This window comes from Crinia signifera, chromosome 11 (assembly GCF_055691185.1).
Source record: "Crinia signifera chromosome 11, ASM5569118v1, whole genome shotgun sequence".
Lineage (NCBI taxonomy): Eukaryota > Metazoa > Chordata > Amphibia > Anura > Myobatrachidae > Crinia > Crinia signifera.
Window position 1 is genome coordinate 82,791,358 of NC_139227.1, and position 24,680 is coordinate 82,816,037.

Here is a 24,680-nt window from a genome sequence, read left to right on the forward strand (position 1 = left end):
AAAAAATATATATATATATATATATATATATATAAAAAGATGACAAAATACTTAGTGTGTAATAAAATTGGGAGAGATAAAGTAGGTCAGTAAAGCAGACTGGCCAGACTAAACACCAATATACTAAGTATATAACTGACTAAAAGCTATATGCAAGACAACTATAAATTTAAATAGCAGGGTATTCAGTTGCTAAAAATGAAGAATCAGAGAAAAATATGAAATATCAGCTTAACTTGGAGCAGTGCGGTGAGGAGCAGGTGACCGAATTTTATCCCAACATGTTTCGTCCGATAGGACTTCGTCAGGGGTAAGGGACTGAATGACTGAGGCTGTATTTATGACAGGGATAGAGACTATGGTGCCGCCCCCCTCGTTAGCAATGCTTAATTGGACCAGGTATAAGTTAAGCATAAAACATTGATTAGAGATATGTGGTACATGCTACAATAGGCATCTAGTGGCCCCACTTATAGATATCCGAAAACGAGCTGTACAGAGTCTTAAAACTTGATAGTAAGGTTTGGAGTGTGTCAGCTCCGTTTGGAAGGAGCGTGACATCACATCCGCCCCACTTCCGCCACACATCCGGCGTCAGTATAGCGCTACTGCGCATGTGCGCCTAGTTCTTATAGCGTTATGAAGTTTCTTCAATTAGTAACATATGCGTCCTGTTGCGCATGCGCGTTCTGACTCGACCCTCCGTTTCTGCGCATGTGCGCTATGTCTCTGATGCTCTGTGTCCTTCTGTGTTGTTCATAGGAGACACTCTCGTGTAACAGCACTGCGGGGGTACTTCTGGTGCTGACAGTTTGGCTTGAGGTTAACTCATTCATGGCAGGCTTTGTTTGAAGACTCCCATATTTTGGGATTGTGGTAGCCCATACGCAGGGGGTTCAGTTTATTCTGTAAATGATTCTCAGGAATGTGAGAATCAGTAATAGTGGGCGAAAAAAATATAAATTAGAAATATATTTTCAAGTAATTAATAAGTATATATGCAAATTAGAGATAATCAGAATGATATATAAGAAACCCTCTGTTTGATTAATTAGTTAAGGAAAGCACATTAGCGATAAGAGAGTAAAGGACTCCAATGGGGCACATGCACAGTGGTGTTGAGTGACGTATTCATGAAAGTACATAAGAATGAAAAATAAAAAATAAAAAATAAATAATAAATAAAATAAAAAATAAAAACATAAAAAAAAAAATAATATAAAAAATATATATATATAAAAAATAGATACACGGAATGAATGTGATGGGTTAAAAACAAGTTTATTTATTAATTATGTATAATTACAATGGTGGGTACAGTGCATACAGAAACTCGCCAAAGATGTTATATTACAGCACCCGATATTCCTGGGAGGTCCCCCTGCCCAGTACTGATCAGGCCCAGCACTGCTTAGCTTCCAAGTTCGGATGTGGTTGGGCGTCCCAGTGTGGTATGGCTGTATTGTGGTTGGTTGGAGATCCGTGCATGTGTATTGTTACCACCTATGCAATCAAGACACTATGGCAACTAATTAGGTATAATAATAATGGGGTGATATTATGAAGCAGTGGATGGAGACTCTGGGGGTGGCAATTACGGTGAAAATAAGGGGTGGTTTATTATATTTAAATATAAGAGGGTACCATGACTGGACTTCCCAGATGGTTACCCATTCCGGTACTATTCAGCGGGAACCTAGTTACAGATCACTGACCGCTCAGGGGTCTCATCTTCTTTTCATTGTATGAAGGGTGCTATCTCATAGCTCTCGTTGAAGCCCTCTGGATGCAGGGTGTTCAGTTCATAAATCCAATACATCTCTCTACGTGAAAGAAGATTTGATAGATCACCTCCTCTCTCTCCGAGGGAAACGAGTTCAATGCCTCTGAATGTCAATTTTTCCGGGTCCGAGTCATGGTGTAAACTGAAGTGTTGTGAAACAGCATGTGTCTGTACTTTGTTTTTTATGTTCCTCACATGCTCCTGTATGCGGATTTTCAGTGCCCTCTTAGTTTTACCTATGTAACGTCGTTCACACGGACATTCCAGCATGTATACAACTGATGTTGTGTTACAGTTAATAAAATGTTTAGTCTTGAATTCTTTGGTTTTGTCCTTATTGAAAAAGTTCTTTCTATTTGGGTGAAGGTATTTGCAGATATTACAGTGACCACATTTGTAGCTTCCAGTGCATTTTGGTAGGCCTCCCTGTCGGCTGGGTTCTTCTCTCAACATGCTGGGTGCTAGAAGGTCTTTCAGATTTTTTTGCTTCCGATACACAATTTGTGGTTTTGCAGGTAAGGATTCTTTCAGGATGGGATCCAACCGTAAAATGTTCCAATGCTTGTTCAATGCCTCCTTGATTAATCCTTCATGGTGATTGTAAGTTGTAATGAATTTGACATCCGGTTCTCTGTCCTCTTTGGGCTTATATTCAAGAAGTTTCTTCCTGTCTAGTGTTTTTGCTCTTTTATTAGCCTTCTCCAAGATGTAAGTCGGGTATTTCTTCTCCTTGAATCGGTTTGAGATGACATGCACGGATCTCCAACCAACCACAATACAGCCATACCACACTGGGACGCCCAACCACATCCGAACTTGGAAGCTAAGCAGTGCTGGGCCTGATCAGTACTGGGCAGGGGGACCTCCCAGGAATATCGGGTGCTGTAATATAACATCTTTGGCGAGTTTCTGTATGCACTGTACCCACCATTGTAATTATACATAATTAATAAATAAACTTGTTTTTAACCCATCACATTCATTCCGTGTATCTATTTTTTATATATATATATTTTTTTATATTATTTTTTTTTAATGTTTTTATTTTTTATTTTATTTATTATTTATTTTTTATTTTTTATTTTTCATTCTTATGTACTTTCATGAATACGTCACTCAACACCACTGTGCATGTGCCCCATTGGAGTCCTTTCCTCTCTTATCGCTAATGTGCTTTCCTTAACTAATTAATCAAACAGAGGGTTTCTTATATATCATTCTGATTATCTCTAATTTGCATATATACTTATTAATTACTTGAAAATATATTTCTAATTTATATTTTTTTCGCCCACTATTACCGATTCTCACATTCCTGAGAATCATTTACAGAATAAACTGAACCCCCTGCGTATGGGCTACCACAATCCCAAAATATGGGAGTCTTCAAACAAAGCCTGCCATGAATGAGTTAACCTCAAGCCAAACTGTCAGCACCAGAAGTACCCCCGCAGTGCTGTTACACGAGAGTGTCTCCTATGAACAACACAGAAGGACACAGAGCATCAGAGACATAGCGCACATGCGCAGAAACGGAGGGTCGAGTCAGAACGCGCATGCGCAACAGGACGCATATGTTACTAATTGAAGAAACTTCATAACGCTATAAGAACTAGGCGCACATGCGCAGTAGCGCTATACTGACGCCGGATGTGTGGCGGAAGTGGGGCGGATGTGATGTCACGCTCCTTCCAAACGGAGCTGACACACTCCAAACCTTACTATCAAGTTTTAAGACTCTGTACAGCTCGTTTTCGGATATCTATAAGTGGGGCCACTAGATGCCTATTGTAGCATGTACCACATATCTCTAATCAATGTTTTATGCTTAACTTATACCTGGTCCAATTAAGCATTGCTAACGAGGGGGGCGGCACCATAGTCTCTATCCCTGTCATAAATACAGCCTCAGTCATTCAGTCCCTTACCCCTGACGAAGTCCTATCGGACGAAACATGTTGGGATAAACTTCGGTCACCTGCTCCTCACCGCACTGCTCCAAGTTAAGCTGATATTTCATATTTTTCTCTGATTCTTCATTTTTAGCAACTGAATACCCTGCTATTTAAATTTATAGTTGTCTTGCATATAGCTTTTAGTCAGTTATATACTTAGTATATTGGTGTTTAGTCTGGCCAGTCTGCTTTACTGACCTACTTTATCTCTCCCAATTTTATTACACACTAAGTATTTTGTCATCTTTTTATATATATATATATTTTTTTTTCTGTCTTTTTTATATATTTTTATATCCCCTGTATTTTTATATATTTTTTTTATCTTATCTCTCTGTATTAAATAAATTGTTCACCTTTATTACAATTATTGTCCCATGTTTACTTAAAACGTGCAAATAAGTCGCTATCCTAGTCCAAACCAAATCTTTTTCCATATATATATATATATATATATATATATATATATATATATATATATATATATATATATATATATATATATATATTATTATTTTTTTTTACACAACATTTTTCATTTGAATTAATTTAACAAATGTGAGAGATGATTGCATTATTAGCGGATATTTAGCAAATCTCTCACAGAGATGTTGGCACTCAAAGGGTTAAATAAGCTTATTGATAGACTTAAACCAAGCGTTCAGCTGTGCCATAAAGCTAATCATCAAATACCGCAACACTCCTTGTAGGTGTTTGCAGTTCTCCCCCTCTCTTCTCATGTCAATGTTGCTCACTGAGCCCATCAATCAGGACTAAATTTTAATGGGTCAATGGGCAGGCCCTTTAGGCTCACAGGGTAAATTTACTAAGACCTGTCTTCTACTGAAGATGGGATGTTGCCCATAGCAACCAATTAGATTCTTCTTATTTATTTAGAACCTTATAGAACAAAATGGATATAATCTAAATGGTTGCTACAAGCAACATCCCATCTTCAATAGAACTCCCACCTTAATAAATTACCCCACAGAGAGTCCTGTTCTGGAACACTGTCCTTACATAGGTATAAGCAGTGACGGAATTTGTGGGTATTGGGCCCAGGTGCAAAAATATCATTTGGGCCCCCATCCTCCACATCAATTCATAATATGCAACTCACAGTGGGTGGCAGAGGGTGACAGGTGGAGGCAGAGGGTGACAGGGAGAGGCAGAAGTTGACAAGGGAGAGGCAAGGGGAGGCAGAGTGTGACGGAAAAACAGTGGGTGACAGAAAAAGGGTGACAGGGGAAGCAGTGGGCCTCTTAGTCCCCAGGCGCCCCGGGGCCCTGCGCCTGCTGCACAAATGGTAGTTCGGCCTCTCTCGATAACTATATAGCTACATGCACCCCGTGCACAATTTTCAATTCTGGTGACCAACACTACATGTTTATTAATGACAATGACAGAAAATAAAATTTCCTGATGGAAAAATTGCACATATTTCAGAGCCTAAATAAGCTGGAAAAAATGCACTGGTCAGAATAATATGTAACGTCACGTAACACGTAAGGTTTATGACAGACATGCCATGAAATGCGCAACATAGCAAGCTATTATAATGGTCCAAACTGCGGCCCTCCAGCTGTTATGAAACTACAAGTCCCATCATGCCTTGCCACAGTTTGCTAATGGGGAATGCTAAAACTATGGCAAGGCATGCTGGGATGTGTAGTTTCACCACACCTGGAGAGACACAGTGTGGATATGCCTGTCCTACAGCCAAGCTTAGTCCTGCCCTTAAGATGACCAATGACCATTTACAATAGGATGAAAAACATGTGCTAAAACGAGTTATAATACATGACAGGGATGGGTGTGGGCCGACCCTATTTTACGTCAACCACTGAAGGTCGATGGGGCTTAAGTCGACACTTGAAATAGGTCAACATGGCTAAGGTCGAGAAGGGTTGGAAGGTTGACACAAGCATTAGATTGACAATGGGTAAGTCGACAGTCAACAGGTTGACGAGAGTTTTTTTTTAAATTTTTGTCTCAAATGACGACATATTTGACATGGACACTGCCAAAGTGTACCGCATCCGCTCGTCTGCTTCAGACACTATTATATTCTCCCACCACGCCATAGTGGATGGAATACCGCCTGTCGGCACATGTCGGCTAAAAAAAAAATCTATGTGAAAAACTCATGCCGAACTTTTATATGGTCGACCTTCCCATTGTCGAACCTAATGCTTGTGTCGACCTTCCAACCTTAGCCACGTCGACCTATTGCAGATGTAGACCTACAGTAAGCCCTGTTGATCTTCAGTGGTCGACCGAATGGATGTGGACCTAGTGACGTATCTTGACAGGGACACAGCAGAAGCACAGTACTTAACCATCAGTCAAATATCGAAATACATTTCTTTCACAGGAACATAAACTAGGACCCGTGCATCTCTTGATTGACACTCTCTAAGCATCTCAGAACGAGACGCCACTGACTGCAAATCCAAAAACAAATGCCATACGACTTACTGAACGGCTATCTCATTCGTATCTAATTAAAAATGAAAAAGATAAATCCGTTATCTCTCCAGTTTATGTGAACAGATAACCATCACCTTATAATCTGGACCATTTACATTCTCTAGATCTGTACCCCCAACCAAGGAGTCTGGTGTGGATGTACCACGTACTGGCAGTGATGCTATTTGTAGAAAAGCTGCAAGGACACCTAATTGCCTGCAGCGCTCACGAGCCATTCTCCTGCTACCTTGATTTTGTTCCAGCTAGGAGGTGTCCCTTAGGAAATTCACTTGTAATGAGCCAGGCTACCCTTAAACGAATGAGATTATCATTAAAAGAGCTAGACTGCTTTCCAATAAGTAATAGCCCCCACCATGCCGTCCCCACCTTGTAACACAAGGCAGCCACATTTATTCCCATTAACCTTTATAAAGCATAAGACAAACGGTGTGTTTGAAATAAAAATGTAAGCTGGGCTCCCCTGGGAGTTTGTGGATGTAGGGAGCATTACAAGCAGCTGGCTGGATAAGTGAGTGGGTGACAGGCTCAGCGGAGATCTGACAGCTCTCCTGGTGCTTGATGCATGAGAGGTGCCCAGACGGGACCTGCTCAGGCAGAGCAATGAAATGTAATCCCAGGGCCAGCCCTCATCTATAATACGTTCATTGCTACTTTCCATAGGAAGGAAAAAAGTCAAAGTAAATTACATCTGAAGTACATATAAAAAGGTATTATGTAACATTTGCAGGAACATAGCTGCAGTATAAATGTAATTCTTACCAATATATAATATAAAGCACTTGATTATAGTTACAGTAGCTCCTGTGAGACGGTGGTCACTGAGTCTTCAGAATATTCTTTTACTTTTCTGGTCTTCCAAAATGGATCATTTTAGTGATCGGCTACTCAGATATATATATATAGATATAGATATATATAGATAGATATATATATATATATATATAGAACACCTTTTTGGGTACTTTTTGGTTTAGTTTCAAGGCGGCCAATATATCGGATGCGATATATCGGCCGATCCGATGCAATGCGATTTTTTACCTGTTCATAACCCCACTATCCACTACGCATGGAGTTGATTTTTTATAGTGTGGCGAGCGCAGTAATTCGTGTCCGTTTGCCACGCTTCGGGCTCGGTGGCTCGCTGCACTTGCCACACTATATAAGGTCAACTCCATGCGTAGTGGATAGTGGGGTTATGAACAGGTAAAAAATCTTATCGGATCGGCCGATATCGCATCCAATATATCGGCCACCATGAAACTAAACAAGTACCCCTTGTTTGTCTTTTTTTTCTTAACACCTAGGGGTAAATTTACTAAAGCTTCTAAAAATGAAAAGAGGTGATATTGCCCATAGCAACCAATGAGATTGTGTCTATCAGTTATTGATTGCATCCTAGAACATGAAAGACAGGAATTGATTGGTTGCTCTTTTCAGTTGTAGAAGCTTATAAGTAAATGTACCACTTACAGCTTTTTTTTTTAAACCCAAGAATAGATGTTTAACTCATGGCCAACTTAGGGGATGTACAGTATGTGTGTGTGTGTGTGTGTGTGTGTGTGTGTGTGTGTGTGTGTGTGTGGTGGGGGGTGATTATGCTATGTGACTATTTTATTCATATGGTGTTAGAAGGATTCTGCAAAATACAGGGGAAAATAACATACATCAATATCGCATACTGTAAGGCAGGGGTAGCCAAACCAGTTCTCGAGATCTACAAACGGTCCCCGTTTTGCAGATCGCTAGTTGGTGCACAGCTGTAGTGAATACTATTGGTCACATTTTCAAACCTGCTGCATTCATTCCTACTATAGATCCACAGGTTGCCTGGAAAACATGCACCGTTGGTAGATCTTGAGGACAGGTTTGGCCACCCCTGCTGTAAGACATTATATATCATTATATATATAAATAAGTGGACACCCGTGAAGGGCCAATCATACGTACACAGGATATATTTTATAGGTAAGAAAGAGAATTTTTTGAATAAAATGGTTATTAACACATTTCGCTTGCTCACCCTCTGATCCCAAGTATCGGTATCGGTTCTTGTGTAGTTTCACAGCACCAGCATGGCGCCGTGCTACTTCCGGGTTGGGTACGCTCGCCAAACTATCTAAAATAAAGTAACTTAACTCCATGCCAACGTGGATAGTTCATACCCCCACTATCCACGTTGGCATGGAGTTGATTTTAGATAGCGTGGCGAGCGTAGCGAGCCACCGAGCCCGAAGCGTGGGCGAGTGAAGCGAGTGAAACTACACAAGTACCTCGGTATCTTTTATCTATAGATATTTTACAGTGCAAAGACACTGATTCTACATCTACCTTGTTGAGATTTTATATATACTTTATTGGTATGTATATCCCATACCTATTTTTAAATGAAATATAATGTGATTTATGTACGGTGTTTCTGTACAAATATTCATATTGTATCCTGTTTTATTTGTACCACTTGTAGCTATACCCCTGACGAAGTCCTGTGCGACGAAACGCGTTGGGTTTTACGAATAAAGGATCGCATCTTAAAAGGAGTCTCCTTCTTATTTCAAAAATGGATGAAAGAACTGTTCTGTAGAAATTCTGGTAAGAATTCCAGCTATTTGGACTAATTGTGTATTGGCTAAGTGGTACTCACTTTAGCGCACTCCGATAACCCCCCTTTGTATCTCTGTACACCAGGGGCGGATTTAGGGATGAGGGCGCCCCTAGGCACAACTATAATGTTAGCACCACCCGCCTAATTGTATTATTTTTATTGATTTATTGATTACTTATAAGCCTTCATTTGATAATAGCCAGTGTAATGGATTTATAAAAAATCCACAAACTGTGACATGTTCTTTTAGTATGTATACATAGTTACTAAGTAGGACAGGTTACAGGGGCAGTATCTGCATATCCTATCATTGACACTCTATTTAAGATGGAATATAGTACAGTACAGTGGATATTTTGCAGTTATTGGTACATTTTAGGATGACAGTACTATCACAGGCATCCAAGTGCCGCCCCTAGGCACGTGCCTCACGTGCCTAATGGGAAATTCGGCTCTGCTGTACACCCCAGGCTCTCACTAACAGGAGAACCTTATCGGAGGAGCTGCTGTCTTTCCAATATTAGCACACTACGGAGGTTAACCCACTTTTTATATATATATATATATATATATATATATATATATACATATACACACACACACACACACACTATACAGGTTGAGTATCCCTTACATGATATATAACTGCCACTAAATATATGTGCAGGAAAATTATTGCTTGGCATTCAAATTCAGTGCCTGAGATAGGACACAAACCTTGTTTTATGTTTTGAAACCTTGTTTCATGCACAAATAAAAAAAAATATATATATATATATATATATATATATATATATTTATGTGTGTGTGTGTTTGATGTGTTTATACAACATAAATGCAAGATACCTCAAGATACATCATTGAAATCTAAAAATATTTTGAAATACGGAATAGTCAGTTATCCAAATTTCTTCTGGTCATGAGCATTTTGGATAAAGGCTACTCAACCTGTATTGTATTGCGGAGTATTAATTTTTTTTAAGCAGAATGAAGAGCAGGCCTTGATTATGGACTATATGAAAAGTATTACATTATGGAGTAACAAAACAATAAAGCAGCAATTATGTCACTTCTGCATGGCTTTATACCGTTGCAGTCCAAAAAAATATATATATATATATATATATATATATATATATATATATATATATATAAATGGTCTACATTGAATGTTGATCAATGTTAATGTTCTTATTTTAAAGTGGCTCACCATTGGATCTGCTACTAGCGCTAGGGCTGTTGAGCCTGACTAGACGTTGAACTTGAAAGGGTTAAAAATCATTAGTTAAAAAGTAAGTATCAAACCAATAAAACAGTGATTATGTTGCTGGGGTATGGCCTCACAACTTAAGAAATGAGCACTATATTTATTAATGAAATCTCCTCACGTAATTCAGCTCCTAACTGTCATTGTTCAAGTACAGCATGTGGCATGCCAGTTATGGGGCCGATTGACTGGTTACCGCATTCCTGTGTGGTTAAAGTTGTAGCCTGGAGTCTCTGATACAGACTGAGTGGGGTTTTCGCTGCATCTGTGGTGCAAATTGGATGCACATTTAAAAACTTTTAACGTTACACCATGCTGGTGTCTCGTGCCACATGGCATATTGAGGGTAGCTGTAGAGCAGGCATGTCCAACGTTGGCCCTCCAGATGTTGTGAAACTACACATCCCAGCATGCTTTGCAATAGTTTTAGCATTCTCTAATAGCAAAACTGTGGGAAAGCATGCTGGGATGTGTAGTTTCACAACATCTGGAGGGCCAACGTTGGACATGCCTGCTGTAGAGGGAACACACACATCAGTATGTAGATACATCTAAATTTGTCAAACCAAACGTTCTGTTCATGCTTGTATATGGTACAGTATGTTGCTAATGTCATTTAAAAATATATATATATATATATATATATATATATATAAATATATTCTAGTTCTAGCTATTTTTATATTTCTACCCTTTGATTATTTCTGTCACAACGATACCAGAAAAACATATTTACTCAACAAACAAACAAACAAACAAAGACATACTGTACATTAAAGTTCTCCCTTTTGTTCATGAAGATTCCTATTTTAACAGCAATCATCAGACAGATGCTTAAAAGGAAGGGAAAACACTACAATACAATACAGCTTACATTAATACCATTGTTTAAAGAATTAAAATATAACTTGCCATTTTAAATCAACTTTAAAATGATACAATGTGACATTATTCATGAAAATCTGCCATTTCGGTCTAGAATCCATTTGCATTCAATATTCTTACTTTCAGGTAATAGCAGCAGAAGAAAGAAGATAAAAAAGTACATCTGGTTATGCAGGAGACGACTAAAGAAATGGAATTTGTAAAGAACGAGACAGAGGACAAAATGTCACATTCGTATGGTAAAGAGGACAAAATCCTTTTTTAGACACATGAGGAGTAATCTGAAGAGATGAACAGTAAAAGTGAAGACTGGGGGTAGCTCTCCCGCGGAGGGAGACAAAGGTGTGTAAGACAGGGCTGATGTAAGGTAAAATGTCAGGCTACTTCCACATCTTCAAGGCCACCAATACCCAGTTTCCATACCTCAGGTGAAAGTGTGGAGGAGGGATCTTAAAAGGTCCACAGCCAATACCTGCATCAATTTCAACATGGATGTCTCAGAGACATCCTTAATTCTGTGACAGGCAGACTCAGTGGCACCCTCTCAGACCCCTGTTCCCTAGACAGCTGCCTAAAGTTGACTAATATACCTTTCAGACCGCAAATGCCCGGTCACACCTGGGATTAGGACACTGGTCAATCACAGGAGCAACCCAGCATTGGCGGTCTGAAAGCCAGGGGGCCGGTGAGGTGACACGGGGCAGGGCTGAGTGGCATGCGTGTTCAACTCTTGTCGTGACCAAGGTTGAACTTACGGGTTGCTTGACCTTTCACACTGCACCTTGACCCAGGGTGGTGATGTAAGGCCCTGGCAATAACCCGGGTTTGAAAGGAGTACAATATTAGCACTTGCCATGGGTGTATAAAGATCACCCTAACAGGTAGAAGGATAGGGCTTTCTGTTTGGTAGCAAGAATAAGAATACATTGAGCTTATTTACAGAAGAACAGAATCCACATTGCTTATCTGGTAACAATGTCTCTAGCGATATCCTCTATTGTCCTGCATGTGTAGGCGATGGAGGGCGTCGCTAATGACCAGCAGGAGTGAGACCACTACGGGTTAGTACCATAAAATGCATACACATGTACTCAAAATACAAAAGGGTCATTTAACATTAACCCTTTATGACCCATTACATGTTGCCAGAGACCCTAAGGGCAAGATGTATCAAGAATTAAAAAGGGATGAAGTGGAGGGTGATAAACACCCATCCAGTTTAGCAATCTCCAGTTATGGAAGGGGGCATAGGGATAGGGTAAGAGTATCCCCGGGCCACCCTCTCTCCCGCGTTCTGGGACAGCCCAGCAATTTTGACTGGGACCTGCCCTGTACTTGCATGGCCAGCATCTTCACAACCCAGCACAATAAAGTTTTATTTTTGTACTGCATGTAATGTCATGATATCCGCACACTAAAAACATCTCCTCAAGCTTCCGTAAGGAGAAAGAAATAAGGTAAGTGGTGGTGGTGGTGTGGGGGGGGGGGGGGGGGGCAGTGTGTGTGCTGTGACAGCTGCAAGGACACAGGGCCCCCCTATGGGAGCTGATGCTATACAGAGTGTCACACAGGTTAAGCCTGCAGAGACATGGTGGGGGCTGAGGCTATGGAGACACACACGGGGTGCTTCAAGACTATGGAGTGATGCAGGGTCTCATTGAGGCTATAAAGAGATGAGGGGGAGTGCTGAGGCTATGGAAAGATGCAGGGGGAGAGGACCATAACCTTTATTATGGATTTGTACAGAATTGGACTTTTGATGATGAAGACATTCGCTATTGTCTTACATAAAAAGATGTCTGCCAGACCATTTGGTTGCCTACATGAATAGTAAAAACTGAATGACGTTATAGTCTTCCCATGGGGTTTCTTTAAGTTTCAGGAAAAATAGGTGTACTGAGCCCAAAAATCTCTGTTGCCTCAAGCAGGGGAAGCACACTCCTGGAAATCAGCACTGTTTTCAGTAAATCCAGGGATGCTGCTTTGAGGAAAAACGCACAGGTTTTATGTGTGTTTTCTGCGGGAGCGGGTCTTTTTATCATCAGGTGCTCCAATAGGATAGCCTGAGAAGAAAAGAGCGAAACATAGGGGGGAAAAGTGTGGGTAATTGGATACTTTAAGCTTCTGGTGTTACAGTAGACTCTAAGATTCGAATAGCAAGAGAATCTCACCGTGTGTACACAGCATAAGCCACTGGTATTGGAAGCACAGACAACTGCAAAGGGACATTCCCTTAAAGGTAGGCCAAAAGTATAGCACAGTAATAAGGAAAGTCTTAAGTTTTTAATAAATAAATGAGTTAATGCTTTTCATTTAAATTTATTGTGTTTGCAATAACATTTTACCAAATAATTAAAATATAATTGTAGGCCTGATTCAGAGGTGCCTGCACGTGCTGCCCACTTTGCCTGTTGGGAAATAAATGCAGATCCGTAATCATATTCCAGGTCAGCTGAATCTATGCTGAACAATCCCCACTATCCATCTGCTTGAAAAGTACTGTAGCCAACGTCTAAACAATGGACTAAATTAACCTTTTCAGATCCAATGTCTAGTCAGGCTCAACAGCCCTAGCGCAAGTAGCAGTTCCAGTGGTGAGCCGCCACTGGAACCAGCATTCAATGTAGACATTTTTTGAATAAAAAAAAAATGACAATTCATTTAAACCAGACTGTTTGAATTGCAAAAACAAAATTCGGACTACAAAGGGTTAAAATAGTCAGGTGTGGTATGGCAGCCAGATAGTCAGGATTTCGATGGTTTCGATGGTCAGTATACCGACATCGGCATCCCTACCGCCGGTGACAGAGGGGCGAGCGCAATGAAGCACCTTACAGTGACTCGCCACATGTTCTATTCTCCCTCTACGGGGGTCGTGGACCCCCCCAAGGGAGAATAGCCCCTGTCAGTCAGGATCCCGACTGACACACTAGTAGATACTGTATATCCGCAGGTCAATTGTTCTGTAGCTTTATCTACAGACGGGGGCCCCAGTGGAAGGTGGCGGTGGGTTTTATTAGATTACGCATATCTCCCAACATGACACATTCCAGTTCCAGTTCTTGAAATGGATAATCTTGTGTCTCTGCCTGCACTCCATACTGTCCTGCTCGCATTCTGACTGCCTGGTTCTGTTGTTAGGGACCCCTGCTCCAGCCGGGGGCCCCATGGAAAAGGGGTGCCCGGGGTACAGTTTTGCCCTGGGTCCCCCCTCCTTAATCCGGCTACACTGCCCAATCAGTCTGGATTGACATCAAAACTGGGCAGGCACATTTTAATGCATTAGCCCAGTGAGCTGTCAATCACTGGTGGCTTCTAAACGGGCAGTCGGTGGATTGCCCATACACACAGAACTATGCGCCAATATACTGTATCTAAAGATATATCAGGCATCGGCTGTGTTACACGGCCGATGCAATATATCTGTGAATTATGCCTTTTAGAGATATAGCGATGATACACATTGGACGATGGTCGATCGATACATCGGCCATTTAATCGAACGGACAATATATTGACCAGTGTGTATGCACCTTTATACAGCCACAAAACACCCCCACAATGTTGAGTCTGTGTGTGGAGGCCCAGCTGCAGCCCATGTACACCGAATACGAGGCATTTGGAGATGCAGACGAGGTGTGTTGGACTTTGATTACCCTCTATAGTTGCATATACTGCGCTTAGATGCATTTCAGCATACAAAAAAACATAATCTGTATACATCATTTACAATGGGTAAGGTAAAAATATACATTAAACATAATGTAATCATATTGGCAGCTTGATGGTGTATTTAGACATTGTTATTTATTAATAAACTAAACATTTAAAATATGATTGCCTGATGTATGTACTTACACTGTCAATATTTGAGACCAATGCCAAATGTATTTAAGTAATGACAACCTTTAGCTAAGAGTGTTTATCATAGGAGATATTTCTGTCCTGAGATAAGCTATTACTGTAGTTCAATTAGTTAGTCTGCTGATGAAGCCGTGGGAAGATTATGGCCATATATTAGGGCTTGTGACAAAAATCAGAGCAAAGCAAAATAAAGCAAACAGCGAAAGGAATCTGTCTGTCCTTAGGATTACACTACAATATTAGAGTGGAGTAAAGGGCCCCCATTCACTACAATGAGTCTGCACGATTTTGTTTGATTACGAACTTTCGGGCCGATATATAGTTTGTAAAGCGGTAAATTGTATGCGCTCTCCATCCGATCTGATGCGCAGTCCCGTGAGTGTCATATAGGAGGCCCTAGATTGCTCGTACTGCACCATTGATTGATCGGAATCAGATGGAAAAAAGGAGTGCCTTTTTTGTTCATGCGATATATTGCCTGCGATGTATTGCGGGAAGTTTGACGGACGTTTCCAGTCCCTCTAATCCAGCCCATCTGATATATCTTATGGTACAACTGTATACCATAAGATTTATTTATAGTGGCTAGATATATCTTATGCAAAGAAAACAAAACAAAAAAAAGACACCAAAGAATAAAACCGGATGGAATCACTCCCGGAAAGGTCCAGGGGAAGTTCAAGGGAAATCTTATCAGACATATCGTTGTAGTGTACGGGGCCCTTAAGAAAACCCCCCTCCTAATCCTCATGTCTAAATGAGGCTCATTTCAGGTACTGTATGGACTAAATAAAAGACATTGTAAGAGAATTGAATTCTAATTCTTGCACATTTATGTATATAGAAGTATTTTTAGGTTATTAACGTATGTAAATTTTTTCATGCACGATTAATTACTCCCGGAACTGAAATTTCTCACAGTAATTAACGGCCTATAAACGCTCTTTTTATGGCTTGAAAATTGGTAGCAGCGAAAACGGGTCACTCTTAATTTTTATTTAATGCTTTCAATAAATTGATTCCATTTTAATACATTTCTCCATTTCGCCGAATTGCTTTCCCACTCATGCAGGAAGATTTCCGCTGTCCGCAGCTGTGCTTACACCACCCCCCCCCCCCCCCAACTCCTCCGCTGCTCGTATCTATTGCACCTCGCTTGAGGTTCAATTATTTAATTTGGGAGTAAATCTTCAATAAAGCCTCCTTGCACAAAGTAATCATTAAACGCAAAGCAGCCAAATCCAGCTTTTCTTACATACATTCCTTGAGCTAGTAGAATCATTCTCTCTGTAACTATGTATTTGGTCACAAATGTTTTCTTTCAGTGACTGGAATCCTGTCATTTAGCCGTGTTGAGTCAATCGAATACCGAGAGAAGCTTAGAAAGTGATACCTGGAAGTGGCAGACTAATTGAAAACGGTGATTATTGAGATGATCTTTTTAAAACTCCATTTCGAGTCTTATAAGCGAGTCTTATGGTCTGAAAAATAAGTAATTAGAATTGTTATATGATTTACAGAGAGGAGGATTTTCACTCAGGGGTTTGGATACGGAACAATTTAGAAGGTAAAAGGATGTTCAAATTAATTCCAAGCAACACTTGAAGACACACAGCCCAAGTTATTTGAGAATTTCAGTAAGCTTAGCGCTCTAAGCACACCCTGTACATCTGGTACAAATGGGCCAAGGGAGGAAGGAAAAGTGAACTGTAGAGCTATTACCAAAACAAGAAGCAAGGCTCCTGTGAGCAACAGCCTGTTACTGGCAAGGGAAACCATTTTGTCTGTGCCGAAGTGGCTACTGTATAAACCCTCTATGGTTCGGACGGATTCAAAATAAAATGCTGTGCAGTACAGAAATGTTTTCCTGTCTAGCTTGAGCCAGATGGAGAGACAGATTGACCACCAAGGGTAACGATTCCCATAAATTTGCACTTTATCCTGAATTTTGTGTCTTTTTCGCAGCTGTAGCTGATATTTACTTGTATAGTCCTAAATATTGAGGATTAGTATTTGTTGGAAATGGAGATACGCAGATTAAGCATAATGTGAGTCACTCTGCCTTTTGCCTAGGCCACGACTGAGTCGCACACAGACGCACATGAACTACCAGTGTCAGTATTCAGAGAGCCTGTGTATGACTGATGTGAATAAGATGCATATTCTGTAGATGTCTAGACTGACAATGACTTGGTCCACCATTAATGGTCGACTGCAACTAGTTAGACGCCTCAAAATTATTGGCATACACTAGATCAACACTGACAGAAGGTCGACACAAGAAACAGGTCGATATGAACATTGGTCGACACAAGTTTTTCATGATTTTTTTTTCCATCCCAGTGGACATAGAGGGAGAATATAATACTGGAGAGAGGCACCGCGCCCGAAGCATGGCGTGTGCAGAGAGCCATATAAGGGGCTGGGGTAAACATATACAGTGGCTGTGTCGACATAGACACCCAAACTCCATGAAAAAGTCATGTTGACCTTTTCACTGTCCACCATGTTCCTGTTGACCTTTAGCTCGTGCCGGTTTTCTGTTACTGTCAATCTCGATGCTGGCGGGTTTTTTCTTTTTAGGTGTCAAACTAGACACGGTCGACCAAGAAATTGTTGATCTAGACATTGCCCACCTTCTATACCGGTGACTATTCTCAATCTGTAGGACGCCAAACCAGTGGCAGACTCAGTTTTGCTTGCCGCATTCTTACAAACCACCCATCCTAACACAAACTGGCAGCAGCCTCTTGCATGTGCCCCTGCATCAAACGGGTCTATTTTTCACAATTTTAAGATAGTTGTTTTTGTGGACAATTCTGTATTTACACTATGCGGCTATGGAGGCACAAACCTGAAGCATCACACCTTAAGAGCTTATTTTTTCCAATACATTTCTTTTTTTTTTCTTTGGTCTTTAAAAAAGCAAACCCTTTTGCCTAACGGGAAGTGGCCACAGAAATAGCTTACAGTGCCTAGGACAGGAGTAACTACATACAGCAGCAGAAGAACCAGACCACACAACAATTCTCAGAAAGAAAGGTTTTTTTTTTCCCCAGCTTGGGCAAGACGCTGATCAGAGATGCACATACACACACAGATTAAGCAATTAAAAATGTGAAGGATAATAAGAAGTGTACTATAAATTCTTAATGCATGATTATTTATGATTAGTTAGAACAGTGAAAAAAAAATAACCAAATTAATAGATAGTGGCAACAAATATTAAAAAGGTACTTCATCTTTGCGACCACCGCTACGCCAGTTAGGCCAGCCGCTACTTAACCGCTACGTAAGGATTTTCGGCAGGGAAGTACCCCACTTTCCTGTGTCCACGTCACCATCTATTACCATTAGTAAAGGTTGTGGCAAGTGAAGCACGTAAGTTCCATAGCGTAATCGTGGCTGCAAAGATGAGGAAGTACCAAAAGTAAACAAATGTTAATTAAAATAGAATACTTAGTATTGCTAAATGTATGGATGCTTGAAAAGAATTCACAAATAGACATTACAAGACTGTACCCCAATGGTTCTCCTAACTGTGTGCCAAGGCACCCTGGGGTGCCACAGGTTAGTGGTCCAGAACCAAACAAATTATTTATGGTAATAGTGCTAATCAAAACCAGTGCTAGTGGCGGCCCATCATAAAATGTGTACAACCAGAGCACAACCGTACACCACCACATAACTGTCCCTAAGGATGATAGGTAGGCAACAATTTATTTCATATCACAATTTTATTTAATTCTTCAATAAAAACTAAAAGAAAAAAACATCCCAGAGGCATACCTCCCAACTTTGTAGATAGGCGAAGAGGGACTTGGGTAGGGGGCTTGGCTTATAAATTACATCACCTCGCGAGGCCACGCCCTGTTTTTGCCGCGGAGGGGGCTGGTCAGGTTATAGGTGATAGGGGGTGGGGACTCCCAACTGCCCCCCACCCACCCCACGCGGGATAATGCCAGCTCTGGGAGGGATGTGGGAATGTCCCCGAAAACCAGGACGTTCCCGGGAAAAATGGGACAGTTGGGAGGTATGCAGGAGTGTCGTGAAAAAAATGCTGATATCATTGGGCACCATGATCAAGAAAGTTTGGGAACCATGCTGTACACTATTCCATTGAAAATTATATACAAAGTTATTGTATACATATTGGACTTCAACTTGAAAAGATAAAGTTACAGGTATGGATCGCATTTTATCAGATAAATAGGTCTAGGCCTGTGGTCGCCAACCCGTCACCCGTGAGCTACTGGTAGCTCGCGGTAACGATTCGGGTGGTTGGACCACTCTGCTGCCGCCCGCCCGTCCTTCCATCGCCTTCTTTGTGACAGGCGCTAGAGGTAATATTTCCCCTCTAGCATCTGACAGGGAGCACAGCGCTAAGCGCTCCCGGCACTTCTGGGTAATGATGCAGCGCTGTGCTCCCTGTCAGATGCTAGAGGTGACCTCTAGCATCTGTCTCCTCAGAGGAGTGCAGCGAGGAAAGGCGGCAGCGGGCAGGATGGAAGTGGAGTTGTTACATGCAGGCAGGTGAGGCAGCTGCAATCACTGTCAGCCGGGGAGAGAGCCTGCTATGAGCATCGGGAAGCGGCAGAAATCTTGGAAAAGCATCTGCTGTGTGGCTGGAGGAAGCCTGTGCTCGAAGGGGTGTGGAGGAGGCTGCCTCTGGCTGTGAGACCCCCAGCAGAAGTCCCGGAAAGACTTCTTAACTTTGTGTCTAAGCCGGGCTCCATCTTTAGCACTTTCTGAGCCCTGGCTGACCCCCCTTATTCTCTTCTTAACCCCCTTATTCTCCTCTGCCCCACCTGTGTGAAGAATGCCCCTGTATGCCTGTTGTCCATTGTTGCCACAGTGCGTCCACTCTGTACTATCCCTATAATCTGTTGTTCCTTCCCCACGTCAGCCCTATTATATTTAACCACTGCTCAACCACTGCGGTGGAGCAGCAGTGAATAGACGATGTGCACATGCGCACAGCATTTATTCAGAGAGGCTGGGGGCATGGCCAGTAGCTCTAAGAGCACTGGCCATGCCCCCATAGCAGAAAAAATGGGGACATGGCCTGCAGGAGTATCACGATAGTAGGTCATGCCCCCTAACTTCAGACGTCCCTTCTCCTCTGCCTCCAGTGTTTGGAGGTATGCATTTGTTACCCAGTTTGTTTTATCACTGTCTACTATTGTAAAGGGTACGGAATCTGCTGCGCTATATAAGAAACTGTAAATAAATAAATATATAATGTATGCAGCATATAGGACATTGCAGTGTGTGGCATATTGTGCCTGGGGCATTGTGGTGTGTGGCATAATGTGTCAGGGGCATTGCAGTGTATGGCGCATAATGTGCAAAGGGCAGTTTTCGGTTATTAGGCAGATTCCTTTTTTTATTTTGTTTTATTTTAGCAGCTCTTCAAGCTAGTAGCTCATGCCCCCAAAAAGTTGGAGACCACTGGTATAGGCACACGCAATATTAGATCTTAAAGGAAATATTCTTCCCATACATTTTCCAAGTCAAGAAACACCCAGTTAAGCCCCATACACACTAAAGGATAGCATAAAAGATATCGCTCAGAAAGAGGCCTCTGGGTGTGATCTTTTCAAATATCCTCTAGTGTGTAGACGCAATATCGTTAACAATCCCTGCCTTCAGCTGAACATGCAGGTCAGGTTATTTTATCCAGCCAATGTCCATAAACATGAGTGTTCAAATTGGGCTGCAAGTCATTTTCTTGTTTCCAGTGAAAGTTCTATAAATAATGAGCGTGGATTGATCCAGGGCAAGATGGAAAGTACAAATCAAATGTTTGATTGGCTGCTGCAACACTTATACTTTCATGGTGAATAACCCCAGTGCCTTAGTGACAGAAATCAGCTGACTACAAAAATAATATTCATTCGCCTAAATGTATTTAATTTCCTACATGAGCGGCAGATGGTTTTGTAGTTGCTATACTGTACAGAATACACACAGAGTATCTTTCCAGTGTGAAATACATTTATTTACCCCTTCTGGCGATTTCTTTACCAAAGGGATTACCAACTGTGATCTAGATTCATGCAACGTTACTCATGGATTCTATGTTTGATTAAGCTCATACTAACTGGGCAAGGATCAATTGAAGTAAATAATTTAGAAATGAGACAGAGCTGCTGTTAGTTGCTCAGGCAGCATGTAATCCCGCACCAGCATACGCAGAACACTACATTGTGAGGCCAATTTTCACATTCTCTGTAAATGGAGGTTTGGAAACATGCTTGTTACCTTTATACAACACAGAAATGATGTGAGAGAGCATATGGTGCACCATCAAAGGGGTGTGTCTAGCACCACCTATTGGGCGTGTCTAACCCCGCCAATCAGGCCCGTCTTCAATGATCTAGTGGCACTTGTTACAATATAAAACGTCTCCCAGCCACATCCTAATCTCCTGCCTATTTCATTTTCGATCTAATTACTTTGTGTAACAGTTCATGCAAAACAAAGTAAAAAACATATATGGGTGACACAGGCATTTAGTGATAGGACAATAGTCTAGTACAATTAATAATGCAAAACACACAGGGCCGTTTCTACAGGCGGACAAGCCGTGCAGCCGCCCGGGGCGCCGTGCTTGCCACCACGTGACTGCACGGCTTGTCCGCCACTGCTAGCTGCCGGGGCACCGCACCAGCTCCCCCATGACCCGCCGTATCACTTTGCTGGAGCGCCGGGTCAGCACGGGGGAGCGCTGCGCTACTGAAGGGACACTGACAGCCGGAAGGATCTCTCTCTGCAGTGCTCTCTGCCACCGGCTCCCCCGCCTGCTAGCTTCCTCTTGCTGCCCACACGCTAGCTTCCTCCTGCCGCTACCCGCCCGCCAGCTTCCTCCTGCCACTACCCGCCTGACCACCCACTAGCTTCCTCCTGCTACAATGCAGGCGGAGGAAGCGGTGGGAACTGCTCTGGGGAAGGATGGACGCGCTGTCTGTGGGAAGGGCGATCATCAGGAGCCTCAGCATACCTCAGCTGTCCTGGGGAGGAGGCTATCACAAAAGTAAGTGAAGCAAATTTGTCTATGTGTTTGGTGTGTGTCTGCCACTGCCCCAGCAGACCCTAGTCCCGGGCTCATTTCCCACGGCAGCTTGGCGTTGCGGTCACACGTCCTACTACAGCGAGAAGCTGGGTCACTCTGCTGCTCCCGTCCTAATGACAGCAGGGCTGCTGCCTGCTACCCTGCAACATTGAATATTTGGGTTTTCAGTGGTATTCTTTAAACTTCCCCATCGGTCAGTAATGTTACAATTGACCCTTACCAACCTGTATACTTTTCTCATTAAATTGGTGCCACGATTCATGCTAGCTGAAACGGGAGGGCCATCACTACAGCTGCCTCAAACACAAAGACGCTATGCCTAAATTATGTAGTGCAGCATACTGTAGCTATAGACTCTAGAGTTGCACAGGGAAATAATGTAGCTGAAGTGGGTAACCTTCTATAGGGATGTTCCAATATAATGTACAAACATGCTTTATGTTCTATGTTTCCTAACAGTAAACACATCTGTTTGTGATTAAGGACATTTTTAGAAGTAATAGTGTGTACACATGGTGCGATATGGCTTCCGATCTTGCCGATAAAGTGAACATCGGAAGCCATATCGCATGCTGATTGTGTGCTTTTTTAGGGCTTGCGAGCCCGATGTGCTGCTGATGCGCGCTCCCGTGTGAGTGAACATCTGCAGTCTAATAGAGAGGGCAGCCAAGACTATATAGTGCAGATCTGCACTATATAGTCTAAATTGTGCCACTACATGCATGATCTGATCGCATTGGGACTCGCATAGCACGTCGTCTCGACCGTGAGTACACACCATTACTCTTCGAGGCTTCTGCTGTCCGCCGCTCACCACTAGCTGCCTTCTGCTACCGCCCAGTGAATAGCCTCATGCTGTTGCCCGGTATTGATGTTTATGAATGTGGGGACTGGGGAGGGGGGCATACAGTTCACCTAGGGTGCTGACAAACACCGGGCCTGGCAACGAGCATTAAGCCCCTGGCATAGAGCATGAAGTTCCTAGCAATGAGCATGTAGGTAAGTGGAACTTATGTGTCAAATGTGTAATGGGCATTACTGTTTGTTATATAGTATGTAATGGGCATCGGTGTAATTTGTAATTGGCATCACGGTGTGCGGCATAATGTGTAATTGGAATTACAGTGTATAACGATTTATGTAGCCTATCATTGTTTGGGCTTGATCTGTGAGGCGTACTAGGTCACTGTGTGGGCATTTAGGTTTTTATGTCACTGTGTGGCCTTCAGCCCGCCGACTTGTGTGGGAGGACAATGACCATTCCTGCGGTAACCAATGTTTGGTCATGCAGGTTGCAAGAGTGAGGTGCAAGGTAATTGTTTTCCTGCTAGACCACGCCCTTATATTAAGCCACACCCCTTTGATTAAGCCACACCCCTTTTTCGGCGTGCGCGCCTTCGGGCGCACAATTTAGTCTCTTTCACATAATGAGTGGGGGGGGGGGGCGCATTTTCATTTCTTTGCCCTGGGAGCTAAATTCTCTAGAAACGGCCCTGAAAACACACATGCAAGCTCTGATTGGCTCACGAGCCAGTGGCGCATTCAAACGGCCATGTGGCAGGGAGGTGTTCATTGTGGCGTGCACAGCATTAGGGTGTGCATGTGCATGTCTATGTGTTAGTTAGAGGTATATAAAATATGACTTATTAGTCAGCCACTGGTAATATAATTTGCAAATAACGTGGATCATCGAATTAGCCGTCGATCCACGTATTTTGTCGATTCAAACTCCGCCCCCCCCCCCCACAAAAAAAAATGGTTGGGATTGTTTGTTCTACAGCAAGTTGGTGACAAGCATTAGGTCAACACGGTTAGGTCGACATGGGGAAGGTTGACATGGGACAAGGTCAACATGGGTTTAGGTTGACAGGTCAATAGGTCCACAGTAAATAAATGGTAGTGCCCCTCAAGTGGGATTAAATTAATTTGAAGATGTATAAACCCTACCATACATTATATGCAGGCACCGGAGCGCCCCAGGTGGGGAGGGGGGGCGGGGGAGGAGGGGGCACCCTAGTGCTCAAACACTTACCCGCTGCCGGATGGCGTGACCTTTGGGGGGGGGGCTTGCTGTGCGCCACCGCGACTCTTCCCAGGGAAGGGAGAGGAGGGGGGGGTCTGGCGCTGTGACATTCATGGGGGGGGGGGGGCTTGCCGTGTGATGCGGCTCTGGCCGCCGCAACTCTGCCCAGGGTCGGGAGGAGAGGAGGGGTGTCCGGCGCCGTGACTTTCCGGGGGGGGGGGGAGCTTGGCGGGTGGTGCAGGTCGCAGCGATGCAACGCTCCCCATGGATGGGGCGGCTTGCTGGGTGATGCAGCGCGGACCAGCTCCAAACGGACGCCCTCCAGCGGCCGGCGCCCTAGGCAAATGCCTAAGGCTGCCTAGTGGTGGCGCCGGCCCTTATTATATGTTATCTATACACTACCATTTCATTACTGTGTACCCTTTTGTAACAAGTTCATGCTTTGCTATGTTAATATGGAATATTGGGTACTTGTGGATTATCACGGCTCCCATCGCATGCCATCGCATGCCATATATAGTGGCATGCGATGGCATGCGATTTTTACCATTTTTTTTTACAAAATCAACAGAAAAGCATCCAAATGCATTGAAATTAGTATCAAACTTGTTCAATGGCCCCCAAATGTCATTTTTGAGGCTGTACCACCCCCACTATCAACGCAAACCCGAAGCGTGGCGAGGGGACGCGGACACCTGTGAAGCCCGCGAGGGGACGCGTATACCTGTGAAGGTAT

The 24,680-nt window shown here is 42.7% G+C and overlaps 1 protein-coding gene and 2 pseudogenes across 1 annotated transcript in view; 1 reads left to right on the forward strand and 2 right to left on the reverse strand.

Annotated features, from left to right (window-relative positions):
- Window positions 1-24,680, reverse strand: part of CHID1 (chitinase domain containing 1) — a 424,884-nt gene that overhangs the window by 298,643 nt on the left and 101,561 nt on the right. The gene's annotated exons all lie outside the window — the stretch shown is intronic.
- LOC146046459 (5S ribosomal RNA) lies at window positions 1,348-1,465 on the reverse strand (annotated as a pseudogene).
- On the forward strand, window positions 2,557-2,674 carry LOC146046460 (5S ribosomal RNA; annotated as a pseudogene).